This window comes from Eurosta solidaginis, chromosome 3 (genome assembly GCF_040869045.1).
Source record: "Eurosta solidaginis isolate ZX-2024a chromosome 3, ASM4086904v1, whole genome shotgun sequence".
NCBI classification, from domain to species: Eukaryota; Metazoa; Arthropoda; class Insecta; order Diptera; family Tephritidae; genus Eurosta; species Eurosta solidaginis.
Genome location: NC_090321.1, coordinates 73,512,847 through 73,535,479, shown reverse-complemented (window position 1 = coordinate 73,535,479; position 22,633 = coordinate 73,512,847). Strand labels below are relative to the sequence as shown.

The following is a 22,633-nucleotide window of genomic DNA, read 5'->3' as shown; positions in this document are numbered from 1 at the left end:
AATAATAAGAAATATGAGCAGAAATAAGATCTTATGCCGAAATCTTATACTGGCGGAATGCATCAGATTCCGCTCAGCATGATTTCGGAATGCAGTGGATTCCAATCTTCCTGTTGGAATGCAACAAGATTCCAATCAGCATGTCATGGGAATCCGGCAGTGCTAAGAGTAGTGTAATGAGGAAACGCCATCACAAGGCATAAAAAAGTAACATGACCTCTGTTGTTGGAATGCACCGGATTCCAATCAGCTCGATGCCTGACCCATAAGATTATACTGCCGGAATGCATACGATTCCGGTCAGTGACTCATGAAAAAGCATGTGTTTTACGTTGTTGGAATGCACCAGATTCCAATCAACACAGTACTGTCTTGTTCCTTCTTAATGATGCATGTTGATAAATGTTCCTCCATCCTTAAGCGAGATAGTTCCTGTTTTTTATGGAAGGAATAAAATGCCGGCAAATTAAGTTAGCTTGTATCTCTTAAATTAGATAGGTATAGTGGCAAAAGTACATTCAAGACTGATACAGCTATACAAGTCATTGTAGTGCGCGCACCAGATAAGAACAGGATTATTTTTAGCAAAGTTTCGTCGACAAAGGGGTAAATAGAAAGGAACGTAGTGTCTGGATACTCTAGGGGGAACCGCAAAAAACAAGCGGCGGAGGAGGTCCGCAGAATCAATTTCTCCAATAATGAGCTTATGGATGAACAATACCCCCAGTAATATTCTCCGATTTTCCAGAATGGGTAAGTAAATAAGAAGAAGTCTACTTCTGTATGGAGGAAGGTTGAGTCCCAATTAAGGCCGCGCAATGCAAATATCAAAAATTGCTTTTGAACTGACTCAAGACGGTTTATATGCTTTTGAGAAACAGGGGACCAAACGCATGAGCAATACTCGAGTATTGGACGAACCAGCGATGTGTAAAGAACCTTAGTGAGGTACGGATCATCGAACTCTTTAGCCCATCTTTTAACATATCCAAGTAAACCCAACGCTTTGTTGGCTATAGATGAAATATGAATGTTAAAATTCAATTTCGGATCAAAAAGGACACCTAGATCATTTGCAATAGATATACGCTCCAAAGGCGTACCATCTATTACATAAGATTTCAATGCTGGCTTCACTCGGTGAAATGTGATATGCTTACATTTAGAGCAATTTAAAGCTAGTAAATTTGTTGTGCACCAACATTGGAACGAGTCCAAGTCGGCCTGAAGAAGATCCAAGGAACTCAAATCGGTAGGACAGTAAGTGTAGCAAAGTTTTACATCATCCGCATACATTATAGTATGGGAATATAATATTGTCTGTGGCAAGTCATTAATGAAAAGGGCAAAGAGCAAAGGGCCTAGATGACTTCCCTGGGGTACGCCGGAGGAAACTCCGAACGATTCCGACAGATTGCACTTGAACAGGACTGTTTGGGTCCGGTTAGAAAGATAGCTTTTCAGCCACATTAATAGGTGAAACGGAAAGCCCAGTAAATCAAGCTTATGAATAAGCAACTCATGGTTGACGGTATCAAATGCTCTGCTGAAGTCCGTGTAGATGACATCCGTTTGCTTGTTCGCTAAAAATCCTTCCATAACTATAGAGGTGAATACAAGCAAATTTGTAGTGGTTGACCTTTGACAAATAAAACCGTGTTGGCATGGAGACAAAAGACTAGAACACTGATATTAGAGTTGACTGGTAACAATCTGTTCAAAGACTTTAGAAATGACTGAAAGTTTAGCAATACCCCTGTAGTTTTCAACTTTTGACCTACTACCTTTTTTATGCAGGGGTATAATAAAAGACTGTTTCTATAGTGCCGGGAATGACGCAGATCCCAGAGATAGCTCAAATAATTTTATAATAGGCTCGTACATGTTTTCGGTGCAGTACCTAAGCACGCAACTAGGAACACCGTCCGGTCCCGGAGAAAAGGTGGGCTTCAAAGATTGAAGACTCTGAAGAACAATATTACCATCAATAGCAGGATTCCTAATGTAATTCGAGCTATCTAAGCGATAGGGATATTGACCGGAATGAAAACCACTGGATGAATACGTGGACTTAAAGAACTCAGAAAATAGTTCAGAAACGTCGTCATCAGTGCAAGCTTTTTTACCTCCAAAGGTTAATGAGGAAGGATACCCAGAAGTTTTCCGCTTTGAATTTACGAAACTGTAAAACTTTTTTGGATTTACAAAAAATTGGGCTTTACAACAACTCAAGTAATTTTTATAACAAAGCTGATTAAGACGGTGAAATTTAGAACGAGCTATTAGATATTTAGAGAGGTCTGCAGATGCTCCAGATTTCTTGAATCTCTTATAAAGCCTAGATTTAATGTTATTAAGTCTGATAAGTTGCCTTGAAAACCAAGGGGGCTTATTCGAACATAGGGTATAGCGAGTAGGAATGCAGGTATCAAAGAAGCCATCAAGCGTACTGTAAAATATAGAAATAGCCGAATCGACATCAGTGCAAGCATAGAGATCCGACCAATCATGGGAAGCCAACATATCATTGAGCATAATGAAATTCGCTTTGTAGAAGCATCTAGATCGGGGACGAGACTGTAATTGAATCCTACGGGGTAGGCTGATATCAAGTGATATCTCTAGCGTAGGGTGAAGAGGGTCTTCTGGAAGGGATAAAGGTGGTATTTGCGTAAGGACAGTACCCACCGAGCCATCCGCAAATACTAAATCCAGCATTTTATTTCCACTATTTGGAACATTGTTAATCACCCGATCACCCAGAGCTTTCCTACGCGGCGTCAATCTACCTTTCCTGGCAGGCTTCGACTCCAGGTCTCCCGTTGGGAAAGCTCCTCGCGACAGAGCTTCCTTACTGGTACTGCGCTTGTCCGTCGCATTCGCCGGACCTCTACCTTTCCCTGTCACAGCCCCATATGGGCCTGCATTGGGTGTCGGTTTCGACACCCCTCCACTACCCGAACTACCCGTACCTACGGGGTTTGAAACCAAACCCCTGCGCTGATCCGTCTGATCAGCCCTTTTGACCCGCCGGGAGCTTTCCCGGCTGCCAGCGACCTGCTTCGGTGCGCTCTCCGCACCTGTCGCGTCCCTCGCACCATGAAGACCTTCGCCGTCACTCCTACCCTCCTTTTTGTTTGTGTTCGTGTCCATTCTAAGAAGTCCCCCCTCAAGGCCGCTATCCGGAGCCGATTGTGTAGTCGCCCTTCAACGGTCCCGTTGTTATATATGCTACGCAGGGAGGCCACGCGAGGGTTGACGCATTGCCTTATGGGTAATGCGTTCAGAGCCAGACCGGACGCAAAGCGGGAAAATCTTCAACCGCACCTACATCACCAACTTAACGGCGACGGAGCCGGAACAAACCTTGAGGCCCGCCACGGTTTTAACCGGACGTGGGCAGATGCAGCATTAGCCTACCAGCCGTTTCAATAGGGTTTCACCCCGACCTACTAAGGTGGCAGAATACCGCACCTACCAGCCCAAAGTCATCAATTCCTAAACATAGTCAATATCAAAGTCCCTAACAATCCAGTTCGTCACCGTTGTGTACCGATCTTGACCCTTAACAGGGTACTCCCTCCCCTGAGCTCGGCACAATGTCTCAGGGGTGCGGGTTTTATCGAGTTGTCCTCTCTAGATCCGCCATTATCAGTAGAAGCAGGGGTACCTCGTGCAGGACGTGATAGCTAATCACGTGTGACAATTCGTCACTATGGCCGATCTAAGACTGATACCAGTCCCTGATCCAGAGCCTGGTACCACGTATGATATCCAAGGCAAGTATCTTAACCCCTGTTTAAGCGACTTAAACTATGAACATTTTTCGTTCGTTTGTTTCAGTAGCCATTGAGCGTGCTTGTAATTCTCAACTGGTTAGTGAAATATTCTAAAGACATTGTTTGAGTTTTTTAATTAAAATCGAGGTTCTTCGGATGGTGTGCTAATACATCAGAGCCCAGTGCTCCCCTCCATATCACACTTTGAAGGGGTTCTTCAAATAGAAGATGAGGTGGCTCATTAGAGCGAAACCTCAGAGTGCCCAACTCTCGCCCCAAATTAAATAAATAGAGGTTTTTCTTGTAGAAAATGGGGTGCCAATACCTCAGAGCCGTCCCGTGCTCGCCTCCATATCACATTTTAAAGGTTTCTTCAAATAGAGGATGAGGTGGCTCAGTAGAGCGAAGCCTCAGAGCCCCCCAGTGCTCGCCCCCCAATTAAATAAATAAAGGTGTACTGATGCTATGCATCCTCCCATGACTTAAATACACCAATAACACTAAAACTACCCAACTCAATAAATGGAATACATTAAATCAAAAACCCCATAAACTCAATACAGTCCATTAATAATAATAATTTATAAATTTAAAAAAAAGAGAATGCTTGGTGGGAGTTGAACCCGCAACCCCGGGCGTTTGGTCGGGTACGTCAGCCACTGTGCCACGACTCATACGCTTACAAGCACATAAAATTACTCATTTATAACTCTTATTAAACTGCTCGCCCTCAATTGCCCAAAGCTTAGACAACCCCCAAACGAAAGGTGTTAATGAGTATTTTAAAAGCGAGTGGGCCTTAGTTCTATGGGTGGACGCCTTTTCGATATATCGCCATAAAGGTGGACCAGGGGTGACTCTAGAATTTGTTGGTACGATATGGATATCGAATGAAAGGTGTTAATGAGTATTTTAAAAGCGAGTGGGACATATTTCTATAGGTGGACGCCTTTTTTAAAAGGGAGTGGGCCTCAGTTCTATGGGTGGACGCCTTTTCGATAGATCGCCATAAAGGTGGGCCAGGGGTGACTCTAGGATTTGTTGGTACGATATGGATATCGAATGAAAGGTGTTAATGAGTATTTTAAAAGCGAGTGGGACTTAGTTCTATAGGTAGACGCCTTTTCGAGATATCGCCATAAAGGTGGACCAGGGGTGACTCTAGAATGCGTTTGTACAATATGGGTATCAAACGAAAGGTGTTAATGGGTATTTTAAAAGGGAGTGGGCCTTAGTTCTATTGGTGGACGCCTTTTCGAGATATCGCCATAAAGGTGGACCAGGGGTAACTCTAGAATGCGTTTGTACAATATGGGTATCAAACGAAAGATGTTAATGAGTATTTTAAAAGGGAGTGGGCCTTAGTTCTATGGGTGAACGCCATTTCGAGATATCGCCATAAAGGTGGACCCGGAAGGTACTCCAAATGAACCCGAAATAGTCTCGAAATGACCCCGACGGGATATCGGACGGATCCCGAAAACCATCCAGAAATGATGGCGGAAGGGTCCCCAAATGATCCCGAAAAAGCACCGAAATGACACCGACGGGATTCCGGACGGATACCGAAAACCGTCCAGAAATGATGCCGGTAGGTACCCCAAACGATCCCGAAATAGTCCCGAAATGACCCCGTCGGGATCCTGGACGAATCCCGAAAACCATCCAGAAATGATGCCAAAAGGGTCCCCAAATGATCCCGTATTAGTCGAGAAAAAGTCCCGAAATGACCCCGACGAGATCCCAGACGGATCCCGCAAACCATTCAGAAATGATGACGGAAGATACCCCAAATAATCCCGAAATAGCACCGAAATGGCCCCAACGGGATCCCGAAAACCATTCGGAAATGATTACGGAAGGGACCCAAAATGACCCCGAAAAAGTCCCGTAGTGATCCCGGAAAACATCAAGAATTTATCTCTCAAAGGTTCTCAAATGATCCCCAAAAAAACCCCGACGGGATGCAGGACGGATCCCGAAACCCATCCAGAAATGATGCCGGAAAGGTCCCCAAATGATCGCGAAATAGATTCAGCCGGAATAATCCCGAAAATGTCCCAAAATCACCCCGACGGGATACCGGACGGATCCCGAAAACTATACAGAAATGATCCCGGAAGGGTCCCAAAATGATCCCGAAATAGTCCCGAAAACCATCCAGAAATGGTCCCGGAAGGGTGTCGATATTACCCTAACGGGATTACAAATAAGGTGAAGCTAATTATAAAACCATGTTAATAAGGCAGCAGGCGCGTTGGAGCGAATGAAGAGTTATATAGAAACATACAGGTAAAGCTAATAAAAGCGTGCTAATAAAAACAATTGAAGGAGGGCGGAGGGTGTCACTGCTCACTTTGTAAACCCTCGATTATTTGACCCATTGAGTTTGTAATATTGGTGATGGTGAGTATAAGTAAAATTATAATGTGTAAAAATTATTAAAAAGTAATTGTTCGAAGGGGTCGTGGGACCCCCACCCTCCTTTCCATGTTCGAAGAAAATTTCGCTAGTATACTATTGTTTGTGTCCCAAATTTCATCAAAATCCGTGTAGCCGTTCTGGCGTGATTCGGTCACAAAGACGAAAAAATACAATAATTAAATTATAACTGTTCCTAGGGGGCGGGGACCTCCCCCCTTTTCAAAAAATATAGCTAGTAGATCCTTCTAGACTATTGGCTATATGTGTGCCAAATTTCATCCGAATCGGTCCAGCCGTTCTTGTGTTATTGAGTCACAAAGACAAACGTCTGGACAAACATCCGAACATCCAAACATCCAAACTTTCCCATTTATAATATACTAGCAGACCCGGCAGACGTTGCTCTGCCCTAATTTGGTCTATCTGCATACATCTTAATAAGCGTTTTCCGTCCAACTCTGCCTCCACCCTCTTATATTTTTCTTAATCCTTTTCTTCACTCCTCCCTCCGTTTTTTTCGATTCATCTATCTCTATTTCGTCTCACTCTATCTCTTTCTCAGTCTCCTTATCCTTCCCTCTTTTCTCTTCTCTCAAGTTCTTCTCATTCTTCTCCATCCCTTATTGCCAGTCCCAGAGGGTGGTATGTATTTTGTTCCAGTCCTATTCCGAGTCCCAGTCCCACTCCGAGTCTCAGCCCCAGTCCTAGTCCTAATCCCAGTCCCAGTGCGTCTCTGGTCTAGTTCCCGGAAAAGAGGATCATAAATACTAATACAGGCAAATTAATACACCAAATTTCAGGCAAATGGAATAGGAAGTACATATGTATATAGGTATGTGGGTATTATTAATTCATGTCTTAATTTCGCCTTCGCATGCTTATTTATCAGTTTTTCCAGCTTGATGCGACTAAATCGAATATAACAATGGAAATTACTTTAAAGCTCTCAGCAACAGCTTTCATTTGATATCCATATTACACACACATTTTAGGGGTATCCGGGTCCACGTTTTGGCCTATATCTCAAGACCCTAGTCACCCAGCGATATAAAAATTACTCCGTACTGAAGCACACATCAACAGCTTTCATTTGATATCCATATTACACACACATTGTAAGGTATCCGGGTCCACGTTTTGGCCTATATCTCGAGACCCTAGTCACCAATAGGTATGAAAACTACTCTGTACTAAAGCACTCATCAACAGCTTTCATTTGATATCCATATTGTATAAACACATTCTAGGAGTGCCCGGGTCCACGTTTTGGCCTATATCTCGAGACCCTAGTCACCAATAGGTATGAAAACTACCCTATACTAAAGCACTCATCAACAGCTTTCATTTGATATCCGTATTGTATAAACACATCCTAGGGGTGCCGGGGTCCACGTTTTGGCATATATCTCGAGACCCTTGTCACCAATAGGAATGAAAACTACGCTATACTAAAGCACTCATCAACAGATTTCATTTGATATCCATATTGTATAAAGACATCCTAGGGGTGCCAGGGTCCACGTTTTGGCCTATATCTCGAGACCCTAGTCACCAATAGGTACGAAAAATACCCAGTATCAAAGTACTCATAAACAGCTTCCATTTGGTACCTATATTGTACAAACACATCCCAGGAGTACCCAGGTCCACTTTTTGATCTCAAGACCCTAGCCAGAACGGGATAAAAAGTGTCCTATGTCCGTTCCCTGATTCTAAGCTACCTCTCCACCAATTTTCAGCCAAATCGCTTCATCCGTTCTTGAGTTATGCGTAGTGTAACTAACACGACTTTCTTTTATATATATAGATTTGTATGGGAGGTGCCACGCCCCCTTTTTCCAAATTCCACATTTTCTTGATGGTGTTAGGCATAGACCTCATATAATTTCTTACTGAATTTCAATGTTCTGGGATTTATACCTTCAGAGTTATGCAGTACCAAAGATTTCATTTGTATGGGAGGTGCCACGCCCCTTTTATATATCCAAATTATTTTTAGCCTAACACCTTCCCGGTGATCGAGGGAATCTATAGCCAAAATTTGGTGATGATTGAGGTGTGGGAAATACGTTTCCATAGGTAATACACACACACACAGAATTTGATTTTTATATATATAGATATGTTAGATTAGATTAGATATAGATATTAGATATATATTAGATGTATGTACGGTTCAAGGTTCAAGGTTTATATAGATCAAGGTATATATAGTCTAAAAGATTGTGTCTCCTGGTTATTTACAGGACAATTTCGACATCATTTCTGCACCATTTCTGTACTCCCGAGATTATACCAAGACAGTGTGGGATATTTTTCAGTTTGAAATCTGAACTATTTGGGCCAGTTCGAAACCGTGTGTTGAATCCTTTAGGGACTACTTTGAGAATAGCTCAGGAACTAACTCCATATAGTTTCAAGATTGTTTTCGAAAGTATTTCACGATAGTTTAGGGAATCATATCGGAAGAACTGCCACCGAATATTTTTTAACTATCGCCGGATCTTGTCGTTGTTATCGGAACTATTTCAAGATCATTAAAAAAAAGAAGTACATATTTTAGGGGAGTGGTATACATTAGAAACTATTAGCAGTTTGGAAACAGATAAAACTAATTAAGTGAACCCTTTGTAGTTTTCTGTATTTATTAACTAAAAATACAGCCATTGTACAGATATCAATTTGATAACACAATTCAACTGTGCAAATACATATACATATATAAACAAAAAATTACTAGGAAATTTTCTTTTGAAAAAGTATAGCCAAATATTTTCTCAAAGCCACGCGCTGGTGGTATATGCGTAATTTCGTTCCGTTTATTTAGCTAATTAAAAATTTCCATTATAGTTATTAATCATATAGGCTTATTAGGCTCCTCGCGCCCGCCGTGGTGTGATGGTAGCGTGCTCCGCCAATCACACCGAAGATCTTGGGTTCACACCCCGGGCAAAGCAAAATCTAAATTTTAGAAATAAGGTTTTTCAATTAGCAGACAATTTTTTAAGCGGGGTCGCCCCTCGGCATTGTTTGGCAAGCTCTCAGTGAAAACTCATCTGCCTTGCAGATGCCGTTCGGAATCGGCATAAAACAAGTAGGTCCCGTCCCGCCAATTTGTAGGAACAATTAAAAGCACGACGCAAAATGGAAGATAAGCCCGGCCTAAAATATCTTCGGAGGTTATCGCGCCTTGCATTTATTTATTTACTTTATTCATAACGGACCGAGTGAAAAAAAAAATTGTTTTTTGTGTTCCGTTGACTTTAATTAAGATGTATTATTGTTAATTAAAATTCTTGAAATTTTGACTGAAAGGTTTTTGCTTATTTGTTATTCACATTGCTCAATTTGGTATAAATAGCGCCCAAAAAATTTATCTCGATGTAGCTTATACTTAACAAGTAAGGAAGGTTAAGTTCGGGTGTAACCGAACATTACATACTCAGTTGAGAGCTATGGTGACAACATGAGGGAAAATAACCATGTAGGAAAATGAACCGAGGGAAACCCTGGAATGTGTTTGTATGACATGTGTATCAAATGAAAGGCATTAAAGAGTATTTTATGAGGGAGTGGGCCATAGTTCTATAGGTGGACGCCATTTAGGGATATAGCCATAAAGGTGGATCAGGGTTGACCCTAGAATGCGTTTGTACGATATGGGTATCAAATGAAAGGTATTAATGAGTATTTTAAAAGGGCGTGGACCTAAGTTCTATAGATGGACGCCTTTTCGAGATATCGCCGTAAAGATGGACCAGGGGTGACTCTAGAATGCGTTTGCACAATATGGGCATCAAACGAAAGGTGTTAATGAGTATTTTAAAAGGGAGTGGGCCTTAGTTCTATAGGTGGACGCCGTTTCGAGATATCGTCATAAAGGTGGACCAGGGGTGACTCTAGAATGCGTTTGTACGATATGGGTATCAAATGAAAGGTGTTAATGAGTATTTTAAAAGGGAGTAATCCTTAGTTCCATAGGTGGACGCCGTTTCGAGATATCGCCATAAAGGTGGACCAGGGGTGACCCTAGAATTTGTTTGTACAATATGGGCATCAAACGAATGGTGTTAATGAGTATTTTAAAAGGGAGTGGGCCTTAGTTCTATAGGTGGTCGCCTTTTCGAAATATCGCCATAAATGTGGACCAGGGTTGACTCTAGAATGCGTTTGTACGATATGGATATCAAATTAAAGGTATTAATGAGTATTTTAAAAGGGAGTAATCCACAGTTCCATAGGTGAACGCCGTTTCGAGATATCGCCATAAAGGTGGACCAGGGGTGACCCTAGAATTTGTTTGTACGATATGGGTATCAAAAGAAAGGTGTTAATGAGTATTTTAAAAGGGAGTAATCCTTAGTTCCATAGGTGGACGCCGTTTCGAGATATCGCCATAAAGGTGGACCAGGGGTGACCCTAGAATTTGTTTGTACAATATGGGTATCAAAAGAAAGGTGTTAATGAGTATTTTAAAAGGGTGTGGGGCTTAGTTCTATAGGTGGACACCTTTTCGGAATATCGCCACAAAGGTGGACCAGGGGTGACTCTAGAATATGTTTGTACAATATGGGTATCAAATAAAAGGTATTAATGAGGGTTTTAAAAGGGAGTGGTGGTTGTTGTATAGGTGGTCGCATTTTCGAGATATCGCCATAAAGGTGGACCAGGGGTGACCCTAGAATTTGTTTGTACAATATGGGCATCAAAAGAAAGGTGATAATTAGTATTTTAAAAGGGAGTATTCCTTAGTTCCATAGGTGGACGCCGTTTCGAGATATCGCCATATAGGTGGAGCAGGGGTGACCCTAGAATTTGTTTGTACAATATGGGTATCAAAAGAAAGGTGTTAATGAGTATTTTAAAAGGGTGTGGGGCTTAGTTCTATAGGTGGACGCCTTTTCGAGATATCGCCATAAAGGTGGACCAGGGGTGACTCTAGAATGAGTTTGTACGATTTGGGTATCAAATTAAAGGTATTAATGAGAGTTTTAAAAGGGAGTGGTGGTAGTTGTATATGTGAAGGCGTTTTCCAGATATCGACCAAAATGTGGACTAGGGTGACCCAGAACATTATCGGTTGGATACCGCTAATTTATTTATATATGTAATACCTGGCAAGATTTTAAGGGTGTTTTATTTCGCCCTGCAGAACTTTTTCATTTTCTTCTACTTAATATGGTAGGTGTCACAACCATTTTATAAAGTTTTTTCTAAAGTTATATTTCGCGTCAATAAAACAATCCAATTACCTTACCATGTTTCATCCCTTTTTTCGTATTTGGTATAGAATTATTGCATTTTTTTCATTTTTCGCAATTTTCGATATCGAAAAAGTGGGCGTGGTCATAGTCGGATTTCGTTCATTTTTCATACCAAGGTAAAGTGGGTTCAGATAAGTACGTGAACTTAGTTTAGTAAAGATATATCGATTTTTGCACAAGTTATCGTGTTAACGGCCATGCGGAAGGACAGACGGACGACTGTGTATAAAAACTGGGCGTGGCATCAACCGATTTCGCCCATTTTCACTGAAAACAGTTAGCGCCATAAAATCTATGCCCCTACCAAATTTCAAAAGGATTGGTTAATTGTTGTTCGATTTATGGCATTAAAAGTATCCTAGACAAATTAAATGAAAAAGGGCGGAGCCACGCCCATTTTTAAATTTTCTTTTATTTTTGTATTTTGTTGCACCATATCAATACTGGAGTTGAATCTTGACATAATTTACTTATATACTGTAAAGATATTAAATTTTTTGTTAAAATTTTACTTTAAAAAAATTTTTTTTTAAAGTGGGCGTGGTCCTTCTCCGATTTTGCTAATTTTTATTAAGCGTACATGCAGTAATAAGAGTAACGTTCCTGCCAAATTTCATCATGATATCTTCAACGACTGCCAAATTACAGCTTGCAAAAGTTTTAAATTACCTTCTTTAAAAAGTGGGCGGTGCCACGCCCATTGTCCAAAATTTTACTAATTTTATATTTTGCGTCATAAGTTCAACTCATCTACCAAGTTTCGTCGCTTTATCGGTCTTTTGTAACGAATTATCGCACTTTTTCGGTTTTTCGAAATTTTCGATATCGAAAAAGTGGGCGTGGTTATAGTCCGATATCGTTCATTTTAAATAGCGATCTGAAATGAGTGCTCAGAAACCTACATACCAAATTTCATCAAGATACCTCAAAATTTACTCAAGTTATCGTGTTAAAGGACGGACGGACGGACGGACGGACATGGCTCAATCAAATTTTTTTTCGATCCTGATTATTTTGATATATGGAAGTCTATATCTATCTCGATTCCTTTATATATGTACAACCAACCGTTATCCAATCAAACTTAATATACTCTGTGAGCTCTGCTCAACTGAGTATAAAAAGTGATGCAAAAGTTTAAAATTGAAATGAATTCACGTAACCTTTTCGCGATCTTAGTCGTTCTACGCTGCATTTTATCCAATACGAATGGGGAATTTCGTGTTGTAAATGGAGAATCTATAGAAAGAAGGGAAAGCACACATACGGTAGCCATATTCGATCTTTTAGGGTATCTTTGCGGTGGTTCCATAATCTCTATCGATTCGGTGGTTACAGATGCGGTTTGCGTATACCGATACAAGAATCGTTGGAGAGGTCTCTACGTTATAGCTGGTGTCAACGATTTACAAACCATAGAAAATCGTCAAAAACTCAACGTGCGCCGTATAATTTTTCATCATGATTATACGGAAGGATCCCTATCTATAGCTGTGGTTAAATTGATTTAAAATTTTCGATGGGAGGAGGATTTTGTAACGCGTGCAACAATTTGCCCTATTGATACCCTATTGATTGATCTGAAAGTTATTGGATGGGGTTCGGAGACTGGAGATGCATGTCCTCTTCCTCGTCTAACATCTGCTTGGATGTCTATAATAGAAAAGGATGAATGCAAGAACCATTATAGAACTATATCGTTCACTGTACCAGACACAACCATTTGTGCTGGATGTGAACGAAGTACACTGGGTCTTGGAGATGCTGGAGCAGGGGTATTTGTGAATGGACAACTTTGTGGGGTGGCGCACTCTGGTGGTCGTGGGCCCAATATTCCGAATTTATTTTCAGACTTTAAAAATCTAAGGGTTAGACGATTATTAGTTTGCCATTAATAAATTCACTGTTGAGTGGAATATCACCCTTACTCGACAGAACACCGAATCTCGAAACATTTTGAGATAGGTCGTTTTCGAATTGAGATATGGTGACATTCTATTCAACAGTCGATATTTGTTTTATATATTATGTATCATTTTATATATCATATGCAAATAAATTGTTATGATTGCGAATAAATAATTACAAGTAAGCTAATTATAAAAGCATGTTAATAAGGCAGCAGGCGCTTTGAAGCGAATGAAGAGTTACAAACAAACAAACATACAGGTAATGCTAATAAGAGCGTGCTAATAAGAGCGTGCTAATAAAAACAATAGAAGGTGGGCGGATGGCGGGAGGAGAATTTTCCAAAATTGTTTAGATCTCGATCTGTGTGAGCCATATACCAAAAATTATTGATTTAGAAGAAAATTTACATTGAGTTATAACAATTTATAGATGTTGCACCAGCGGAGGAGACAACAACAACAACAGGTGGGGGAATGGAAGGTGTCACTGTTCACTTTGTAAGCCCTCGACTTATTTGACCCACTGAGTTTGTAATATTTATGAAGGTTAGTATACTTAAAGTTATAACGTGTAAAAATTGTTAAAAAGTAATTATTCGAAGAGTTCGTGGGACTTCCACCCCCCTTTCCATGTTCGGAAAAAATGTCGCTAGTAGACTATTGTCTGTGTCCCAAATTTCATCAAAATCCGTGTAGCCGTTCTTGCGTAATTCAGTTACAAAGACGAAAAAATATAATAATTAAATTATGGTAATGTAATGGGTTCTGCAAGAGGATTTTCCACAGAGCCTGTAGTGAGGGTATATCGGACTATGAAGTAAAGCTAATCAAGGCTAACCCGCATTTGCTTTACTTGTGTGAAGTTTGTGAACATGCCGGACAAGCTATCTAATATTTTGAACGCTATTCTTGTGGCTCAAAAACAAGGTTTTGACATAATTTCCAATGCTGTGTCTAAAAAATTCGATGATTTAAAAAATCATATAATGGACTCTTTGAAGTCATCCAACAATAACTTAAATGTTGCTGAGTCATATGGTTGTCCAATGTCAGAAACAGTGCGCTGTTTATTTCTTCTCTCCCCATGGCATCCAATAACAACAACTTAATACAAAGCAACCTAATGGATTTTCCCGCTACCCCGCTTGGCACGGAGTTCCCTAATTCCCCTATCGATAATCTGAGAGCTAATGCTTCATCACCTGCACCTACTACTCCTCTTGCATCTATACCTGCTGCTATTATTACTCATCCGCAAACATCGAAAATTCTCTCTTCTAGTTCTACTACAAAGACAACTTCTACTTCGCCTGCATCTACATCTATATCTACATCTAAAAACGCCTCTTCTTCTAAAGTCTCTCATTCGTCTAAAACTACGTCCACATCTGGAAATACATCAACATCAATTAGTTCCAATTCTACATCTAAAACTAAATCTACTGCATCCATAGCGGAATGATACAAGGTGGCAGCATGGTGACATACCTACAAACATAAATAAAAATTCCATGTACTTTGTTTTTGTAAATTCGATGGACAAATGTCAAAATCGTACTGCACCGGAAGTTGATGTATCCAATCAAATAAAAAAAGTTTATAATCAGCTGTTCCATGCTGCCACCTGGTATCGTTGCGCCATGACTGCATCCACATCTAAATCAACTAAAGCTAACAATCATGAAAATAATTCAAATGTGCCTTCTGATAATTCCAATAAGTCTGATGCTCAAATGGTCGTCAACAATGAGACAAATCCTAGTGCAGTGTCGCGCTCTGCTGGCACTGTATCGTATGCAGATGCTGCAGCTAGCGCAGTTAATGCGAATGTGCCATCGGTTGATGTTTCTGACAGACAACAAAAGAGTGCATCAAAAGAAATTACGCAAAAATCGCGTGTTGTTAGTGGTAGCAATGACAATGCTGAATTAGATGTATTTGTGCGGTATAAATGGATTCATTTGTCCTCATTTAAGACATCGGTCACTGAGGAGAGTATTGTTAAATACATCTCTGATCACTTTGGCATTGCTGCTTCTAATGTCGCTTGTTTTAGGTTAGTAAAGAGAGACATTAACACTTTAGTGACAGTCGCTTTTAAAGTTCGAGTGATTGAAAGTGAATATAGCAAACTTTTCAATGCTTCTCTTTGGCCCAGTAATGTGTATATTAAGCCCTTCCATTTTTTTTGAAAAGATGTAGAAATTCCCGTGGAGTCATAGATTTGTCTGACACCTTTCATAATGGCCTCAACGTCTATTATCAGAATGTTGGGGGTCTAAATACTAAACTAGTTGATCTTTTTCTCCGTAGTCATGAACTCTGTTATAGCGTTTTGGTTTTTACTGAGACATGGTTGAAACCAACTGTGTTTAACTCTGAGATATTAGCAGATTCGTATGAGATCTTTAGAAAAGACCGACGAAACAGAGTGGGTGGAGGCGTGTTAATCGCCGTACATACCAGGTTCTCTGCTGAGGAAGTGTACTTCGATGATTCTTCTGATGTTGAAATCCTCTGCGTGCGAGTTAAACTTTTATCTACTTATAAATATTTTGTTGCGTCTTATATTCCGCCCCAGTCACATTTTTCTATATACTTAAAACATGCTTCCTTATTGAAATTTATATTTGATCTGTCAAGGTCTGTTGATTCTGTCTTAGTGGCTGGCGATTTTAATCTGCCCTTTGTGTCGTGGAATTTTATTGACGGAATGCTAGTTCCCACTGCTTGTAATGTTGTATTCTACGAGTTTTTAAATGACCTTGCAGACATTGGTCTTTATTAACTTAACAGAATTCATAATAAATTTGGCAAATATCTTGATTTGATTTTTTCAGACGACACATCGAATTGTTCTGTTACTCGATGTGATCCAGTGGTATTGCCTGAGGATGTTTATCATCCGGCACTTTCAATTTACCTGGATTGTCTTAGCTTACCGGTGCGGAATACTACCGATCCGAATGCGTCTTCGGGCCGGCTTCTGTTTAGAAAGGCCAATTGGTCTTTACTAATCGAAGAAGTCTCTAAAATAAAGTGGCCTGAGTACGACGGAGATATTGAAGCGAGCTCCGTCCATTTCACCAACGTTTTACATGCGATATTCCTCAAATGTGTACCTTTTTCCAAAACCTCCTCAGCATCTCCAGCTACTGCTTGGAGCTCTAGAGAACTTAATTACCTAAAAAACAAAAAAACACGCTCCTTCAAGCGTTTCAAATTATCTGGCTCTAATAGTGACTATGCTGCATACTCCATCTTGTGCCTTAAGTACAACAGGCTACATATAAGATGCTATAAGAATTATCTGATGAAGATTAAGCATCGGATCTCTTCCAATCCAAAAACATTTTATTCCTTCGTCAACTCCAAAAGAAAAATTAAAGGGTTTCCTTCTGTAATGAAGTATAATGATCGGATTTCTAGTATTGACTCCGAGATTTCAAATATGTTTGCTGACTTTTTTAAATCTAATTACTCGACTATCCCTGACTCCCCTCCGGTGGATTATCAATACATGTTACCTTCGCTTAACTCAGTAGGTATCCCATATATTCATACAGATGAGGTACTAAGGCATCTGGAAAGTCTGAAAATTTCCTACTCCAGTGGACCTGATGAAATACCATCTGTTGTGCTGAGAACTTGCGCTCAATTTCTTTGTCAACCCCTTACCTGCTTATTTAATGACTCTTTGAGGTAAGGGATATTCCCTAAGAAGTGGAAGGAGTCGTTTATAATACCACTTTATAAAGGTGGGAGTAGATCTTGTGTCAAAAACTATAGAGGAATAGCCAAACTTTGTGCTATTCCAAAACTATTTGAATCAGTTGTCACAAATCATCTGGCTTTTGCAGTATCTTCGGCAGTGGAACTGTCACAACATGGCTTTTGCAGGGGTAAGTCCATTGTGTCTAACTTGCTGGGGTTCACAACCCTCGTATCCAATAACTTAAGGACGAACTGCGAAATTGATGTCATTTACACTGATTTCAGTAAGGCGTTTGATAAAGTTTCCCATTCCTTACTCCTACTAAAACTCGATCGATTGGGTTTTCCATCACGGCTTCTCTCTTGGGTCTCTTCGTACTTGGTAGGTAGAGAGAAAACCGTTGTGTTTAACAATTGCTTGTCTGAATTCATCAATGTAGCTTCTGGAGTTCCACAGAGCAGTCACCTTGGTCCAGTGTTGTTTCTGCTCTTCATTAATGACCTCCCAAATGTTTTGAAGCGCTGCATACCGCTGATGTACGCTGACGATGTCAAACTGGTTATGCCCATTCGCTCACCTGAAGATAGGGCACTTCTTCAATTGGATCTGAATAACCTGGTTGAGTGGTGTGACGTGAACGTCATGCACCGAAGTGCAAGTTTATGTGTTTTACGAGGAAATCTTTTAAAAGCTATCAGTACATGAAAGGCGATTATATCATTAAGCAAGTCACAAACTTTACTGATCTTGGCGTTATAATGGACCCTAAACTGGACTTCAAATTACATATTGAATCGTGTATAAATAGGGCTAGAGGCACTTTGGCTTTCGTAAAAAGGTGGTCAAAGGAATTCAATGAACCCTATGTCATTAAAACTCATTTTTTATCGTTAGTAAGACCTATATTGGAATATGCTTCCATTATCTGGAACCCGTGTTATCAGGTTCATAGCGAAAAATTGGAATCGGTCCAGAAGCAATTTTTGCTCTTTGCTTTAAATCGTTTGCCCTGGGATCCATCAAGGAACCTACCGCCCTATTGCAGCCGGTTAAAACTTTTACAGCTGCCTTCACTACAGAGCCGTAGGGAGATGCTTGGCGTTTTATTTGTGGTAAAACTATTAAGGGGCATGATAAACAGTCCATTTCTGCTTGGCTAGGTGATGTTTAATGTCCCTTTTAGGCCCTCTCGGTATTTCCAACCGCTATATTTAAATACATGTAGATCGAATTTTCAAATGCATGAACCTCTTCGTTGTCTGCGTCAAGATTTCAATAATCACTGCAATAGTATTGTAATGAATGTTAGCAGCACTGAGCGATGCTATCGTCTCTAAGCCGATGCTAAGCAGTGACGTGAATTCACATCCATAGATCAATCATTATGCATCTACATAAACGAAACAATAATTGCGTCTACACATATGTACCATGTACGTATACGAGCAGCGGAGAGTCAATGCACAAACACATGCATATATCTGAGATACTCCTATAAATATGCAATGAGAAAAACTATAAAATTGTGCAATTGTAGTTACAGCTGAGAAGTTTGAGAGCTGTTAAACTAGTAGATTCTGGAAGCGCCTAGAAGATGCGAAGGTTGAAATCAAAGAGTATAAAAGGCGGCAATTGTAGAGGCGCTGGAATTCAGTTTGCAAGCAGTTTCGACTAAGACGCTATCTAGCGAGCAAGAGCAGTATTATTTTGAATAGTAGAGTTTCATTTGAGCTAGCAATCAGTTTGGTTATTAAGCAAGCTATTCGTTGCACAGTTTGAGTGTTATTGTGAAGTACTTTAATAAAGCCCATTTTGCATTATTACAAATTCGAGTTATTTATTCAACAGTTTAGTGATTCGAACTTAGCAGAGGATTGCAAATAAGAGGATTTGCAAGTAAATTCGTTACAATTGGTGTCAGAAGAGGAATTGTTGAATAAATTCCGGAGGACAACAAGGACATGGCAAAGTTCAGTGAATTGAAGATCCAGCAACTGAAGAAGGAGTTGGAGAGCCGTGGATTGAATACAAGCGGCGTTAAACTCTAACTTCAGGCACGGCTACGAGAGGCAATGGAAGCAGAAGGAATTGATGTGGAAGAGTATGTCTTTCATCTTGCTGGCGAGGAGACAACAAAAATTGAAGAGAAAAACGAAACATCGCAGACGGTTACCAGCACAGACTTGAACATGATTTTAGCTGCAATATCTGCTCATCGACAGTGTCATCTCAACTGGCAGAACAGCAGACATATATGGAATCGCAGGAGAAATGTATAACCTCCAAGATGGAAGAACAGAAGACACGTATTGCAGAAATGTCGTCAGAAATAACATCGAAGATTGAGGCACAAGAAACGCGTATGTCAGAATTGTCGACACAGATTACATCAAAGATGGAGACACAACTGAAAGAACAAGAGGCACGCATAACAGTACAACTAGAAGCGCAAGAGGCGCGTGTATCATCAAAACTCGAAGCGCGTTTGGACGAGAAAATAACGCAGTTTGAGGAAAAAATCGAAGCCGAAGTGGATGCTTTGAGAGGTCGTATACAAGAGTTGCAATTAAATCGCCCAGCTGTTTCAGCAAGCAATCCAAAGGTAAAAACACCATCCTTTGACGGTTCTGTTCCTTTCCAGGTCTTTAAGCTACAGTTTGAGAAGACCGCAACTGGACAACTGGAATGCTGAAGATAAAGTCGCAGCTCTATTCGTAGCGTTAAAAGAACCAGCTGCGGAAATCTTACAGACCATCCCAGACTACGAGCGGAACAACTACGAAACATTGATGAGCGCTTTAGAGAGACGTTACGGAAGCGAGCATAGGAAACAGATATTCCAAAGTGAGTTTCAAAACCGTCACCAAAGAGCGAATGAGACTTTGCAGGAGTTTGCCTCGGATGTTGAAAGGTTGGCACATTTGGCAAATGCGGACGCACCCGTGGAGTACACCGAGAGGGTAAAAACCCAGAGTTTTATAAATGGCATACGGGACGTAGAAACGAAGCGAGCGACATATTCAAACCCAAAACCTACATTCGCAGAAACGGTATCCCATGCACTGACTCAAGAAACAGCATTGCTTCTGTGTAAGCCAGTTTACAAAGCACGCCGTGTGGAGGTAGAAAGGCCAGAGTGGGTAGACGCAATATTGGAGGCGCTGAAAGGATCGCAAAAGCGGAGTGGAAAAGTTATCAAATGTTTCAAATGCGGGAAGTCCGGTCACATTGCCCGTCATTGCGATCTTGATCCTAGTAGTTCCAACAATGTGGGTGGCCGTAAACGCAAAGCTGGAGGAGATGAGCAAGAGCGAGTAAGAGGTAGAGATCAAGAGCTAGATCCAGCTATTGAATGCCCTGTGATATCTGTGTTGCAAATTGGTAGAAAATCGAGCAGTCTTACCGTCAGAGGGAATGTGGATGGCAAAGAACATGTACTGACTGTTGATACGGGCGCATCTCATTCCTTGATTCGATCTGATTTGTTGCCCTCCCTATCCCGAATGATGCCTGCCAAGGGGAGCGTGCCTTCCGTAAGGTCATTGAATCCGCCTCGGCACATTTCATTCCCGCCGGGAGAATTCCCGAAATCCGGCCCCATTTCCCGGCGGAGGCCGCCAGCTTAGCGAGGGAACGCGACCTTATAAGACAGCTTGATCCAGGCGACCCCCAAATAAGGGATATAAACCAACTCATCAGATTGCTTGTGGACGAACACAAGCGGGCGAAATGGGAAGAGCACCTAAGAGGTTGTAACCTCTCTACCGGTGTAGGTAAACTTTGGTCCACCGTAAAGTCCCTATCGAATCCGACTAAGCACAAAGACAAAGTTTCCATCGCCTTTGGCGATAAGGTGCTGTCGGATGCGAAAAAATGCGCGAGCGCTTTCTGCCGACAATATATAACGCATCCTACGGTTGACAAAGATAGACGGAGAGCCAATAGATACGCACATAAACACAAATTCAGCGCGTCACCAGTCACCATCACCGCTAGAGAGGTTGAGGACGCCATTGGTCGCGCTAAACCATCCAAAACAGTGGGCCCAGACGGCATAGCCATGCCGATGCTTAAAAACCTAGGGAAAGAGGGTTTCAAATATTTAGCGCATGTCTTCAACCTGTCTCTTTCCACCTTTGTCATACCCGAGAAATGGAAAATGGCCAAGGTGGTCCCGCTACTAAAGCCTGGGAAACCAGCTAACATAGGTGAGTCATATCGTCCGATATCTCTCCTATCGCCAGTGGCAAAGACGCTTGAAGCCATTTTGCTCCCTTATTTCCAAGCACATTTGCAGCTAGCCCCTCATCAGCATGGCTTCAGAAAACTCCATAGCACTACCTCCGCGCTAAATGTCATTAGCACCCAGATAAATTGCGGTTTGAATCAATACCCCCACCATAGAACAGTACTCGTAGCGCTAGACCTATCAAAAGCCTTTTATACGGTCAACCATGGCTCGTTACTGCAAGGCCTGGAACGGTCTACCCTTCCCCCATGTCTTAAAAGGTGGACCGCAAATTATCTGGGTGGTCGGCAGGCATCGGTGCAATTCAGAAACGAAACATCAAAACCAAGGAGAATTAAACAGGGGGTGCCACAGGGTGGTGTCCTATCCCCACTTTTGTTTAATTTCTACATATCTAAGCTACCTTCACCACCGGAAGGAGTCACAATCGTTTCCTACGCCGATGACTGCACAATAATGGCCACAGGCCCAGGCCCAGAGATCGATGAGCTATGAAATAAAATAAACGGCTATCTCCCTGATCTCTCCAGTTTTTTCGCCTCGCGAAACCTGGCATTGTCACCGACTAAATCTTCCGCGACCTTATTTACAACATGGACGCCCCAAATGTCGACCATATTGAACATCCACGTCGATGGCACTACGCTACCGACTGTCCTACACCCCAAAATCTTGGGTGTGACGTTTGATCAGGATCTACATTTTGGTGCGCACGCAACCGCAATTGTTCCGAGAATTCAGAGCCGTAATAAAATCCTCAAATCCCTTGCTGGCAGTACCTGGGGAAAATATAAAGAAACGCTCATGACCACATACAAAGCAATTAGCCAGCCGATTACGTGCTACGCGTCACCCATATGGTCGCCAAGCCTAAAAACCACCAACTGGAAGAAATTACAGGCCTGCCAAAATACTGCTCTCAGAATCGCCACGGGCTGTCTTCTTATGTCCCCAGAACACCATCTGCATAATGAGGCGAGAATACTCCCCATCAGGGAGAGAAATGAGATGCTGACCAAACAGTTTCTGTTGAATACCCAGAAACCTGGGCATCCCAACAGACATCTGATTGACGAACCAGCACCGCCTAGGGGCCTAAGGAGTCATCTCCGTAAGCATTTTGAGGAAATACGGCACCTGAGAACCCAGCCGTATGAAGCGAAAAAACACAAGCAGGTCCTTGGTGAACTCCATAGACAGGCGTCGGACCTTTATGTCGGGAATTGCCCGGTGAATCCAGTACTTGAAGAAAAATATCCAGAACTCGCGGAAGAGGAACGCATACTCCCCAG

The 22,633-nt window shown here is 41.4% G+C and overlaps 1 protein-coding gene across 5 annotated transcripts in view; it reads left to right on the top strand.

The window, feature by feature from the left end:
- alka (alkaliphile) overlaps positions 1-22,633 on the top strand; it is a 169,883-nt gene that overhangs the window by 81,875 nt on the left and 65,375 nt on the right. Inside the window, exon 1 of one of the 5 annotated variants that reach the window (XM_067772323.1) lies at positions 14,740-15,433. The exons of the other annotated variants lie outside the window; for them this stretch is intronic. The gene's annotated coding sequence lies outside the window, so the exon portion shown is untranslated. Of the gene's footprint in view, positions 1-14,739; positions 15,434-22,633 lie in introns of those variants that run through there. 5 annotated transcript variants of the gene reach the window in all.